The sequence below is a fragment of the Rutidosis leptorrhynchoides genome, chromosome 1 (assembly GCF_046630445.1).
Source record: "Rutidosis leptorrhynchoides isolate AG116_Rl617_1_P2 chromosome 1, CSIRO_AGI_Rlap_v1, whole genome shotgun sequence".
In the NCBI taxonomy this organism is placed as follows: Eukaryota; Viridiplantae; Streptophyta; class Magnoliopsida; order Asterales; family Asteraceae; genus Rutidosis; species Rutidosis leptorrhynchoides.
Window position 1 is genome coordinate 300,447,981 of NC_092333.1, and position 11,526 is coordinate 300,459,506.

The following is an 11,526-nucleotide window of genomic DNA, read 5'->3' on the forward strand; positions in this document are numbered from 1 at the left end:
ATATAGAATTGTAGTAGCTGAATTGTATATTAGCTACTAAGTATGAACTTAACGGGTAGGTACTACCCGAATTTAAACTTATAAAACGCTAATATGAAGAAAAAGCTTTTATAAATGAGTTCATATTATGCTACGAAATACTATTAACTACTCTTAATATTCTGTATGATTAACTTGTTCCATTTGACTATTTTGAAGGAAATGGCCCCGACTAATCGACACACCGTGATTATGAATGAAGAGGAATTCCGTACTTTTCTAGCTTCAAACATAGCCGCAGTACAGGCTGCGCTACATACCAACAATAACCTTGGATCTGGCAGTACAGGAAATCGTGTAGGATGCACCTACAAAGAATTCATTGCCTGCAAACCTTTGGAATTTGATGGAACCGAAGGACCGATCGGATTGAAACGGTGGACCGAGAAGGTCGAATCGATGTTTGCCATAAGTAAGTGTACTGAAGAGGACAAAGTGAAGTACGCTACGCATACCTTCACAGGTTCTGCATTAACATGGTGGAATACCTATCTAGAGCAAGTGGGACAAGACGATGCGTACGCACTACCATGGTCAGCATTCAAGCACTTGATGAACGAGAAGTACCGTCCCAGAACCGAGGTCAATAAGCTCAAGACAGAACTTAGAGGGTTACGAACCCAAGGATTTGATATTACCACGTACGAAAGACGATTCACAGAATTGTGCCTATTGTGTCCGGGAGCATTCGAAGATGAGGAAGAGAAGATCGACGCGTTTGTGAAAGGATTATCGGAAAGAATCCAAGAAGATATAAGTTCACACGAGCCCGCCTCCATACAACAGGCATGTAGAATGGCTCACAAACTAGTGAACCAGATTGAAGAAAGAATTAAAGAACAGACTGCTGAAGAGGCCAATGTGAAGCAAGTCAAAAGAAAGTGGGAGAAAAACAGTGATAAGAATCACCAATACAACAATAACAGCAATTACAACAATAATCGCAACAATTATCCCAACAATCGCAACATCAATGGCAACTACAACAAACGGCTCAACAACAACAACAACAACAACAACAGCAACTACAACAATCATCCGAACAACAATAATTACCGCAACAACAACAATCAGAAGCAGCTATGCCAAAGGTGTGAAAAGTATCACTCGGGGTTCTGCACCAAATTTTGCAACAAGTGCAAAAGAAATGGTCATAGCGCGGCGAAGTGTAAGGTCTACGAACCAGGGGTTAATAGAACGAAAGGAACAAATGGTGTCGGAATGAGTAATGGCGGAGCAAGTAGTGTCGGAGCAAGTTATGCCAATGTAGTTTGTTATAAATGTGGAAAACCGGGCCACATTATTAGAAATTGTCCGAACTAGGAGAACACGAATGGACAAGGCCGCGGAAGAGTTTTCAATATTAATGTGGCAGAGGCACAGGAAGACCCGGAGCTTGTTACGGGTACGTTTCTTATTGACAATAAATCTGCTTACGTTTTATTTGATTCGGGTGCGGATAGAAGCTATATGAGTAGAGATTTTTGTGCTAAATTAAGTTGTCCATTAACGCCTTTGGATAGTAAATTTTTACTCGAATTAGCAAATGGTAAATTAATTTCAGCAGATAATATATGTCGGAATCGAGAAATTAAACTGGTTAGCGAAACATTTAAGATTGATTTGATACCAGTAGAGTTAGGGAGTTTTGATGTGATAATCGGTATGAACTGGTTGAAAGAAGTGAAAGCAGAGATCGTTTGTTACAAAAATGCAATTCGCATTATACGAGAAAAAGGAAAACCCTTAATGGTGTACGGAGAAAAGGGTAACACGAAGCTACATCTTATTAGTAATTTGAAGGCACAAAAAGATTAGTAATTTGAAGGCACAAAAACTAATAAGAAAAGGTTGCTATGCTGTTCTAACACACGTCGAGAAAGTACAAACTGAAGAAAAGAGCATCAATGATGTTCCCATTGCAAAAGAATTTTCCGATGTATTTTCGAAAGAATTACCGGGATTACCCCCACATCGATCCGTTGAATCTCAAATAGATCTTGTACCAGGAGCTACACCAATAGCTCGTGCTCCTTACAGACTCGCACCCAGCGAGATGAAAGAACTGCAAAGCCAATTACAAGAACTTTTAGAGCGTGGTTTCATTCGACCAAGCACATCACCGTGGGGAGCTCCTGTTTTGTTTGTCAAGAAGAAAGATGGTACATTCAGGTTGTGTATCGACTACCGAGAGTTGAACAAACTTACCATCAAGAACCGCTACCCACTACCGAGAATCGACGACTTATTTGATCAACTACAAGGCTCGTCTGTTTATTCAAAGATTGACTTACGTTCCGGGTATCATCAAATGCGGGTGAAAGAAGATGATATTCCAAAGACTGCTTTTAGAACACGTTACGGTCATTACGAGTTTATGGTCATGCCGTTAGGTTTAACTAATGCACCAGCTGTGTTCATGGACCTTATGAACCGAGTGTGTGGACCATACCTTGACAAGTTTGTCATTGTTTTCATTGATGAAATACTTATTTACTCAAAGAATGACCAAGAACACGGTGAACATTTGAGAAAGGTGTTAGAAGTATTGAGGAAGGAAGAATTGTACGCTAAGTTTTCAAAGTGTGCATTTTGGTTGGAAGAAGTTCAGTTCCTCGGTCACATAGTGAACAAAGAAGGTATTAAGGTGGATCCGGCAAAGATAGAAACTGTTGAAAAGTGGGAAACGCCAAAAACTCCGAAACACATACGCCAGTTTTTAGGACTAGCTGGTTACTACAGAAGGTTCATCCAAGACTTTTCCAGAATAGTAAAACCCTTGACTGCATTAACGCATAAAGGGAAGAAACTTGAATGGAATGATGAACAAGAGAAAGCGTTTCAGTTATTGAAGAAAAAGCTAACTACGGCACCTATATTGTCATTGCCTGAAGGGAATGATGATTTTGTGATTTATTGTGACGCATCAAAGAAAGGTCTCGGTTGTGTATTAATGCAACGAAACGAAGGTGATTGCTTATGCGTCTAGACAATTGAAGATTCACGAACAAAATTATATGACGCATGATTTAGAATAAGGCGCGGTTGTTTTTGCATTAAAGACTTGGAGGCACTACTTATATGGGGTCAAAAGTATTATATATACCGACCACAAAAGTCTTCAACACATATTTAATCAGAAACAACTGAATATGAGGCAGCGTAGGTGGATTGAATTGTTGAATGATTACGATTTTGAGATTCGTTACCACCCGGGGAAGGCAAATGTGGTAGCCGATGCCTTGAGCAGGAAGGACAGAGAACCCATTCGAGTAAAATCTATGAATATAATGATTCATAATAACCTTACTACTCAAATAAAGGAGGCACAACAAGGAGTTTTAAAAGAGAGAAATTTAAAGGATGAAATACCCAAAGGATCAGAGAAGCATCTTAATATTCGGGAAGACGGAACCCGGTATAGGGCTGAAAGGATTTGGGTACCAAAATTTAGAGATATGAGAGAAATGGTACTTAGAGAAGCTCATAAAACCAGATACTCAATACATCCTGGAACGGGGAAGATGTACAAGGATCTCAAGAAAATTTTTTTGGCCGAGTATGAAAGTCGATGTTGCTAAATATGTAGGAGAATGTTTGACGTGTTCTAAGGTCAAAGCTGAGCATCAGAAACCATCAGGTCTACTTCAACACCCCGAAATCCCGGAATGGAAATGGGAAAACATTACCATGGATTTCATCACTAAATTGCCAAGGACTGCAAGTGGTTTTGATACTATTTGGGTAATAGTTGATCGTCTCACCAAATCAGCACACTTCCTGCCAATAAGAGAAGATGACAAGATGGAGAAGTTAGCACGACTGTATTTGAAGGAAGTCATCTCCAGACATGGAATACCAATCTCTATTATCTCTGATAGGGATGGAAGATTTATTTCAAGATTCTGGCAGACATTACAGCAAGCATTAGGAACTCGTCTAGACATGAGTACTGCCTATCTTCCACAAACTGATGGACAGAGCGAAAGGACGATACAAACGCTTGAAGACATGCTACGAGCATGTGTTATTGATTTCGGAAACAGTTGGGATCGACATCTACCGTTAGCAGAATTTTCCTACCACAACAGCTACCATTCAAGCATTGAGATGGCGCCGTTTGAAGCACTTTATGGTAGAAAGTGCAGGTCTCCGATTTGTTGGAGTGAAGTGGGGGATAGACAGATTACGGGTCCGGAGATTATACAAGAAACTACCGAGAAGATCATCCAAATTCAACAACGGTTTAAAACCGCCCAAAGTCGACAAAAGAGCTACGCTGACATTAAAAGAAAAGATATAGAATTTGAAATTGGAGAGATGGTCATGCTTAAAGTTGCACTTTGGAAAGGCGTTGTTCGATTTGGTAAATGAGGGAAATTAAATCCATGGTATATTGGACCATTCAAGATTATTGATCGTGTCGGACCAGTAGCTTACCGACTTGAGTTACCTCAACAACTCGCGACTGTACATAACACTTTCCACGTCTCGAATTTGAATAAATGTTTTGCTAAAGAAGATCTCAATATTCCATTAGATGAAATCCAAATCAACGAAAAACTCCAATTCATCGAAGAACCCGTCGAAATAATGGATCGTGAGGTTAAAAGACTTAAGCAAAACAAGATACCAATTGTTAAGGTTCGATGGAATGCTTGTAGAGGACCCGAGTTCACCTGGGAGCGTGAAGATCAGATGAAGAAGAAATACCCGCATCTATTTCCAGAAGATTCGTCAACACCTTCAACAGCTTAAAATTTCAGGACGAAATATATTTAACGGGTAGGTACTGTAGTGACCCGAACTTTTCCATGTTTATATATATTAATTGAGATTGATATTTACATGATTAAATGTTTCCAACATGTTAAGCAATCAAACTTGTTAAGACTTGATTAATTGAAATATGTTTCATATAGACAATTTACCACCCAAGTTGACCGGTGATTCACGAACGTTAAAACTTGTAAAAACTATATGATGACATATATATGGATATATATATATAGTTAACATGATACTATGATAAGTAAACATATCATTAAGTATATTAACAATGAACTACATATGTAAAAACAAGACTACTAACTTAATGATTTTTAAACGAGACATATATGTAACGATTATCGTTGTAAAGACATTTAATGTATATATATCATATTAAGAGATATTCATACATGATAATATCATGATAATATAATAATTTAAAATCTCATTTGATATTATAAACATTGGATTAACAACATTTAACAAGATCGTTAACCTAAAGGTTTCAAAACAACACTTACATGTAACGACTAACGATGACTTAACGACTCAGTTAAAATGTATATACATGTAGTGTTTTAATATGTATTTATAAATTTTTGAAAGACTTCAATACACTTATCAAAATACTTCTACTTAACAAAAATGATTACAATTACATCCTCGTTCAGTTTCATCAACAATTCTACTCGTATGCACCCGTATTCGTACTCGTACAATACACAGCTTTTAGATGTATGTACTATTTGTAGTGACCCGAACTTTTCCATGTTTATATATATTAATTGAGATTGATATTTACATGATTAAATGTTTCCAACATGTTAAGCAATCAAACTTGTTAAGACTTGATTAATTGAAATATGTTTCATATAGACAATTGACCACCCAAGTTGACCGGTAATTCACGAACGTTAAAACTTGTAAAAACTATACGATGACATATATATGGTTATATATATAGTTAACATGTTTTTATTATAAGTATGTATCTCATTAGGTATTTTAACAATGAGTTATATACATAAAAATGAGACTATTAATTTAAGAAACTCGAAAACGATATATATAACGATTATCGTTATAACAACGTCTTACTAGGTACATATGAATCATATTAAGATATTGATACACTTGGTTAATTATGTTAAATGATAAGTAAATATATTATTAAGTGTATTAACAATGAAATACATATGTAAAAATAAGACTACTAACTTAATGATTTCGAAACGAGACATATATGTAACGATTATCGTTGTAACGACATTTAACTGTATATACATCATATTGAGATATATTATATATCATAATATCATGATAATATAACAATTTAACATCTCATTTGTTATAATAAACAAAGGGTTAACAACATTCAACAAGATCATTAACCTAAAGGTTTCAAAACAACATTTACATGTAACGACTAACGATGACTTAACGACTCAGTTAAAATGTATATACATGTAGTGTTTTAATATGTATTCATACACTTTTGAAAGACTTCAAGACACTTATCAAAATACTTCTACTTAACAAAAATGCTTACAATTACATCCTCGTTCAGTTTCATCAACAATTCTACTCGTATGCACCCGTATTCGTACTCGTACAATACACAGCTTTTAGATGTATGTACTATTGGTATATACACTCCAATGATCAGCTCTTAGCAGCCCATGTGAGTCACCTAACACATGTGGGAACCATCATTTGGCAACTAGCATGAAATATCTCATAAAATTACAAAAATATGAGTAATCATTCATGACTTATTTACATGAAAACAAAATTACATATCCTTTATATCTAATCCATACACCAACGACCAAAAACACCTACAAACACTTTCATTCTTCAATTTTCTTCATCTAATTGATCTCTCTCAAGTTCTATCTTCAAGTTCTAAGTGTTCTTCATATATTTTACAAGTTCTAGTTACATAAAATCAAGAATACTTTCAAGTTTGCTAGCTCACTTCCAATCTTGTAAGGTGATCATCCAACCTCAAGAAATCTTTGTTTCTTACAGTAGGTTATCATTCTAATACAAGGTAATAATCATATTCAAACTTTGGTTCAATTTCTATAACTATAACAATCTTATTTCAAGTGATGATCTTACTTGAACTTGTTTTCGTGTCATGATTCTGCTTCAAGAACTTCGAGCCATCCAAGGATCCGTTGAAGCTAGATCCATTTTTCTCTTTTCCAGTAGGTTTATCCAAGGAACTTAAGGTAGTAATGATGTTCATAACATCATTCGATTCATACATATAAAGCTATCTTATTCGAAGGTTTAAACTTGTAATCACTAGAACATAGTTTAGTTAATTCTAAACTTGTTCGCAAACAAAAGTTAATCCTTCTAACTTGACTTTTAAAATCAACTAAACACATGTTCTATATCTATATGATATGCTAACTTAATGATTTAAAACCTGGAAACACGAAAAACACCGTAAAACCGGATTTACGCCGTCGTAGTAACACCGCGGGCTGTTTTGGGTTAGTTAATTAAAAACTATGATAAAATTTGATTTAAAAGTTGTTATTCTGAGAAAATGATTTTTATTATGAACATGAAACTATATCCAAAAATTATGGTTAAACTCAAAGTGGAAGTATGTTTTCTAAAATGGTCATCTAGACGTCGTTCTTTCGACTGAAATGACTACCTTTACAAAAACAACTTGTAACTTATTTTTCCGACTATAAACCTATACTTTTTCTGTTTAGATTCATAAAATAGAGTTCAATATGAAACCATAGCAATTTGATTCACTCAAAACGGATTTAAAATGAAGAAGTTATGGGTAAAACAAGATTGGATAATTTTTCTCATTTTAGCTACGTGAAAATTGGTAACAAATCTATTCCAACCATAACTTAATCAACTTGTATTGTATATTATGTAATCTTGAGATACCATAGACACGTATACAATGTTTCGACCTATCATGTCGACACATCTATATATATTTCGGAACAACCATAGACACTCTATATGTGAATGTTGGAGTTAGCTATACAGGGTTGAGGTTGATTCCAAAAAATATATAGTTTGAGTTGTGATCAATACTGAGATATGTATACACTGGGTCGTGGATTGATTCAAGATAATATTTATCAATTTATTTCTGTACATCTAACTGTGGACAACTAGTTGTAGGTTACTAACGAGGACAGCTGACTTAATAAACTTAAAACATCAAAATATATTAAAAGTGTTGTAAATATATTTTGAACATACTTTGATATATATGTATATATTGTTATAGGTTCGTGAATCAACCAGTGGCCAAGTCTTACTTCCCGACGAAGTAAAAATCTGTGAAAGTGAGTTATAGTCCCACTTTTAAAATCTAATATTTTTGGGATGAGAATACATGCAGGTTTTATAAATGATTTACAAAATAGACACAAGTACGTGAAATTACATTCTATGGTTGAATTATCGAAATCGAATATGCCCCTTTTTATTAAGTCTGGTAATCTAAGAATTAGGGAACAGACACCCTAATTGACGCGAATCCTAAAGATAGATCTATTGGGCCTAACAAACCCCATCCAAAGTACCGGATGCTTTAGTACTTCGAAATTTATATCATATCCGAAGGGTGTCCCGGAATGATGGGGATATTCTTATATATGCATCTTGTTATTGTCGGTTACCAGGTGTTCACCATATGAATGATTTTTATCTCTATGTATGGGATGTGTATTGAAATATGAAATCTTGTGGTCTATTATTATGATTTGATACATATAGGTTAAACCTATAACTCACCAACATTTTTGTTGACGTTTTAAGCATGTTTATTCTCAGGTGATTATTAAGAGCTTCCGCTGTCGCATACTTAAATAAGGACAAGATTTGGAGTCCATGCTTGTATGATATTGTGTAAAAACTGCATTCAAGAAACTTATTTTGTTGTAACATATTTGTATTGTAAACCATTATGTAATGGTCGTGTGTAAACAGGATATTTTAGATTATCATTATTTGATAATCTACGTAAAGCTTTTTAAACCTTTATTGATGAAATAAAGGTTATGTTTTGTTTTAAAATGAATGCAGTCTTTGAAAAACGTCTCATATAGAGGTCAAAACCTCGCAACGAAATCAATTAATATGGAACGTTTTTAATCAATAAGAACGGGACATTTCAGTTGGTATCAGAGCGTTGGTCTTAGAGAACCAGAAAATTTGCATTAGTGTGTCTTATCGAGTTTGTTAGGATGCATTAGTAAGTCTGGACTTCGACCGTGTTTTCTTTAAAAATGATTGCTTAACATTTTTGTTGGAAACTATATATTTTTAACATATGAATATTATGTGATATATTAATCTCTTAACGTGTTTGATATTATGTGATAGATGTCTACCTCTAGAACAAGTCCCATTGACTCACCTAATAATAATGAAGAGTCAAATGTAAATTGGAATGATTTGTGGACTGATTCACAAGTTCCCGAAGAGGAACCGGAAGAAGAGTCGGAACCGGAAGAAGAATCGGAACCGGAAGAAGAATCGGAACCGGATGAAGAAATAGAACCGGTGGGGGAAATAATAAAACGGTTAAGTAAAAGAAAATCCTCAACCAACCGACCAAAGTTAATTATGGTCAATGGTGTTTCCGCCAAGGAAGCAAAATATTGGGAGGATTACCAATTCTCCGATGAATCGGATTCCGACGAGAATTCCGATGATGTTATAGAAATTACCCCAACTGAATTTAAAAAGGCAAAAGAAAATAATAAGGGAAAGGGCATAAAAATAGAGAAATCTAATTCCAACCCCGATGAACTTTATATGTATCGTCAACCCCCGAAGTCCTTAAGTTGTAACAATGACCCGGGAACCTCTAAACCACCAGGTTTTTCTAAACCAATGTGGACAACGACGGCTCGTATTAGGGGAACATCATATATCCCTAGAAACTTGGCAAAACGAACCAAAACCGAAGAAGAAGAAACGAGCGAGTCGGAATAAGATAGTTGTATTCGTGTGGTGTAATATATGTAATATAGTGTTCTTATGCTTTATGATATATGTAAAAATTGCTTGTATTAATAAGTATTTTTTTTATGAATCTAACTCTTGTCTATTTTACAGTTTAAAAACACAAAATGGATAGACAACCCAATATTTTAAGAGACCTACCCGGAGACATGATTGATGAAATCTTGTCTAGAGTCGGCCAGAATTCTTCGGCACAACTATTTAAGGCGAGATCAGTTTGTAAGACATTCGAAGAACGTTCCAAGAATGTCTTGGTTTATAAGAGACTTTCGTTTGAAAGATGGGGGATATCACATTGGGAAACCCATAAGTTACGATGTGTTTACTTTGACGCATATATTGCGGGGAACCCAAATGCTATTTTACGCAACGGGTTAAGAAATTATTTTGACTCAATATATCCGAATATTGGACTTCGTGATTTAGAAAAAGCGGCTAACATGCAACATAAAGAAGCATGTTATGCTTACGGATTAGTAATGTTCGCTTCTCACCAAAGTGAGAACAAGAACATCGGGCTACAACTATTAAACAAAACGTTTCCACAAGTGACGGAGTCGGTAATTGGGGTAAGAAATGAGGTTTTTAGATTATTACGGGACTGTTGGACATTACGTAACCCTCGTCCCTTTGATGACGTTACAACACGCTGTCTTATCAACGGCCATAACGGTTATGTTGCACAAGACCAAGGATGGGAAGTAGTCCTAGTAAAACCAGAATGCATGACTTGTTTCTGGACGTATGAATTACGTGTCTTTATTGCCTTTGCTGAACGACTTGTGTACTAGCTAGAATTGTCTTCACAACTATCTTGTATCAAAGTTAATGTGTGCTATATTTCATGCTTTATGTAAAATAAGCGGTATTGTAAGTTTGTAAAATATTGTATAAAAGTTTGAACGCGAAATATTATTATAATCAGTTTTTCATATAGAATTGTAGTAGTTGAATTGTATATTAGCTACTAAGTATGAACTTAACGGGTAGGTACTACCCGAATTTAAACTTATAAAACGCTAATATGAAGAAAAAGCTTTTATAAATGAGTTCATATTATGCTACGAAATACTATTAACTACTCTTAATATTCTGTATGATTAACTTGTTCCATTTAACTATTTTGAAGGAAATGTCACCGACTACTCGACACACCGTGAATATGAATGAAGAGGAATTCCGTACTTTTCTAGCTTCAAACATAGCCGCAGTACAGGCTGCGCTACATACCAACAATAACCTTGGATCTAGCAGTACAGGAAATCGTGTAGGATGCACCTACAAAGAATTCACTGCCTGCAAACCTTTGGAATTTGATGGAACCGAAGGACCGATCGGATTGAAACGGTGGACCGAGAAGGTTGAATCGGTGTTTGCCATAAGTAAGTGTACTGAAGAGGACAAAGTGAAGTACGCTACGCATACCTTCACAGGTTCTGCGTTAACATGGTGGAATACCTATCTAGAGCAAGTGGGACAAGATGATGCGTACGCACTACCGTGGTCAGCATTCAAGCACTTGATGAACGAGAAGTACCGTCCCAGAACCGAGGTCAATAAGCTCAAGACAGAACTTAGAGGGTTACGAACCCAAGGATTTGATATTACCATGTACGAAAGACGATTCACAGAATTGTGCCTATTGTGTCCGGGAGCATTCGAAGATGAGGAAGAGAAGATCGACGCGTTTGT